Consider the following 3,939-nt stretch of genomic DNA (forward strand, 5'->3'; position numbering starts at 1 on the left):
TGTTTTTGTTTTTAGTGTGCATTTATTTTTTTCCATTATTTTACATTTTATTGGGGTGACATTAGTCTACATGAACATATAGGTCTCATGTGTGGATTACTAATGGAACCTATCTGTATATAGGACCATGTGCCCACCACCCAAAGTCAAATCTTCTCCTGTCACCTCATATTAGGACCCCTTTCTTCCCCAACTTCCCTCTCTTTGGCAACCACCACACTGCTGTTTGTGTTCATAAGTTTCAATTTTAGATTCCACATATGAAGCAAATCATATAGTTCTTAGTTTTTTCTGTTTGACTTATTTCACTTTGCATAATGTTCTTAAGGTACTTCCATGTTGTTGTAAATGACACTTTTTCATCCTTTCTTATGGCCATGTAGTTCTCCATTGTGTATATATACCACATCTTCTTTATCCAGTCCTCTACCTTAGGGCACTTTGGCTGTTTCCAACTCTTGGCCACCGTGAATAATGCTGCAATGAACGTAAGGGTACTTGTATCTTTGCATATAAATGATTTTGAGTTTTTTGGGTATATACCCAGGAATGGGATTGCTGTGTTGCAGAATTTACCAGGTGATCAGAAAATACACAATGGGTACTCAGAAGATTCAGGAAAAACCCTTTATTTGCAGATCTACTAGTACAGTAACTCAGGGGAGTCAGTTTTCCAAAGCCTGAGTGATGAATATGGAGCAAGCGTTCCTTCTATCCTCTTAGTTTTAGTTAGAATGAGGAAGTAAGATTATATCTAAAGGCCTGGCCTGGGTGGTGCCAGTGGAAGAAGTCAAACTGTTACTTTTTGGGGACAACATGATGCTGTATTTAGGAAACCCTAAAGACTCTACCAAAAAACTACTGGAAACACTAAACAAATACAGTCAAGGATACAAAATCAATGTGCAAAAATCCATTGCCTTCTTGAATACCAACAACAAAACTTCAGAAAAAGAAATGGAAAAAACAATTCCTTTTGCAATCGCAACCAGAAGAATCAAATACTTAGGTATAATATTTTTATTTGATTCATTCTAATAGTGCTTATCTCTCTGCTGAAATTCCTCTTTTATTTATGCATGTTATCTACCTTTTCTGCTACATCATTGAACATATTAGTTATAGTTATATTACTTTTGCATGAAGTGAACATTTTCTAGTATAACATTTTATATTCTTCATTGATTTTCCCCCCACTTTTTAATGTTATTTTATTAGTGGATGCTTGAGGGCTTACATCTTTATTTAGAATTGACTTCAGATTTATAATGAACATTGCTCCTATATAGTTCTGAGTCCTCCTCACTTTTCTGCTATTATTATACATATTACATTTATATAGCTACAAATGCAATAATAAATTGTAACAATTATTACACCATATAAAGGAGAACACACACACACACACACACACACACACACACACACACACACAACATTTGATATATTAATTTATTTACCCTTTCTGTTTTTCTTCATTTATTTATCAGATTCAAGTTGCTGTTTGGTGTGATTTTCTTACTCCAAAACAGCTTTGTTCTTATCTACCTATTATTGAAAAATATGTTTCAGCTCTGTGTTATCCACTTAACAATGCAATTATATAGTTATTGTTTTATACAGATTTTTTTAAAAATATATTTTATTGATTTTTTACAGAGAGGAAGGGAGAGAGAGAGAGAGAGAGAGAGTCAGAAACATTGATGAGAGAGAAACATCGATTAGCTGCCTCCTGCACATCTCCTACTGGGGATGTGCCTGCAACCCAGGTACATGCCCTTGACCGGAATCGAACCTGGGACCTTTCAGTCCGCAGGCCGACGCTCTATCCACTGAGCCAAACCGGTTTCGGCTATACAGATTTTTTTAAGTAAGTTAAGAGGAGGCAGGAGAAGAAATATGCATTTTTGCCATCTTTTATAATTACAGAATTACCTTTGCTGGCCCTCTACCAGCAACAGAGACCTTTTCTATCTTGGCCTTTGAGGGTTTTACACTTCATCAAACTTCTGTATGCAGGGTCACTACATGACTCAGACCTGACTTTGTTTTGAAAAATGATTTGATTCCTTTATCTCCCCCCATCAAAACGTTCATACCCTTAGTTTCATATTCGTTTCATATTACTTCCCACTTGGAAGTAATAAATCTAGTTTTTGGATTCCCACTGGGATTTACATGTGTGACAATGAGTTCTTGTGTTAGCCATTCAAAACCTCATCTTTCTAATGGTTGCTTAATAGAGCACTGCATCTCTAGGGCTGGAATGCCAGATAAATGGAGAGCGGGTGGGAAGGTGGAGTCATGAAATCCCACCACTGATTCTACCTATATTTAAATTAGTTCTGAGTGTTATAAACAATCTCGTCCTGTGCCCCTGCAATTGTGTTCCCATGTAAACTGCTTCTGGGGAAGATTGTTGTCTTTTGTCCAATCACCTAATATCAAATCACCGTATGTAAATTAGCAATAAGATCAATTGTTCCTATCTCTTGGTAAAAATTGTACTATAGTAAAGAAAGTGTGAATCTAAAAATGCAATTAACATTGTTTATAGACCAAATAAAAGTATTTCTCTCATGTGTACGTGTTATTTTCCAACCTTCATATGTTTGTGGATACTATTGTGATAAAATGCCAATCTTTAAAAGTGACACTGAATCCATAGCTGCTTTTAGAAACAGTATGTGTTTCTTTCAAGTGAGGATATGAAACATACAATCACTGTTATGGGGTTACTTGAACTATTGCCATTATGCGTCTATAAACTGAATAGGAACTTGATGGATACATACCGATTAAGGGAGTAGAGGAGTCTAGTGGCATCAGATCCTGGAGATTCCAATGTTTACTGAAAAGAATGTTGGTGTGGGGGAAGAAGAATGTCCAAGCACGGAAAAGTGATCAGATTGGAGAACCAGATTCTACTGTTAGTTTGGCCACTGCTTTGACCAAGTCTTTTTTCATATCTATTCCCCTCAAACTTATCCATTCATGGTTCATTAACACTGCTGGGCTGCAGCCCAAGAATCAGTATTTCCCTTCTGGGCTCTCACAGCACTTCTAAGTAGGAAACCCCTTATCACAGCGTGTTACAAGTAACTGTACTATTTCCACTCTCCACTCTCTCATGGATAGAGAAAACTCAGGTAAAATCCATGTCTTTTATATATATTTTTCTACTTTAATAAGTTTTATTCATTTCAGAGAGGAAGAGAGAGTCAGAGAGAGATAGAAACATCAAAGATGAGAGAGAATCATTGATCAGCTGCTCCCTGAATGCCCACTACTGGGGATCAAGCCTGCATGTACCCAGACTAGAATTCCAACTGTGACCTTCTGGTTCATAGGTCGAAGCTCAATGACTGAGTCACACCAGCCTGGAAACATGATTTTATCTTTATTTATTTATTTTTTTTTAAATTAAATCTTTATTGTTCAGATTATTACTTTAGTTCCCCTTTTTTCCCAACATAACGCCCCTCCACCCAGTTCCCACCCCACCCTCCACCCTCACTCCCCACCCACTGTCCTCATCCATAGGTGCATGATTTTTGTCCAGTCTCTTCCCGAATCTCCCACACCCCTTTCCCCCCCAAGAATAGTCAGTCCATTCCCTTTCTATGTCCTTGATTCTATTATGATCACCAGATTATTTATTCACTTGCTTCTTAGATTCACTTGTTGATAGATGCATGATTGTTGTTCATAATTTGTATCTTTACCTTTTCTTCTTCCTCTTCTTAAAGGATACCTTTCAGCATTTCATATACTACTGGTTTGGTGGTGATGAACTCCTTTAGCTTTTCCTTATCTGTGAAGCTCTTTATCTGACCTTCAATTCTGAATGATAGCTTTCCTGGATAAAGTAGTCTTGGTTGTAGGTTCTTGGTATTCATCACTTTGAATATTTCTTGCCACTTCCTTCTGGCCTGCACT

Source organism: Myotis davidii, unplaced genomic scaffold (genome assembly GCF_000327345.1).
Source record: "Myotis davidii unplaced genomic scaffold, ASM32734v1 scaffold22, whole genome shotgun sequence".
Classification (NCBI taxonomy): Eukaryota; Metazoa; Chordata; class Mammalia; order Chiroptera; family Vespertilionidae; genus Myotis; species Myotis davidii.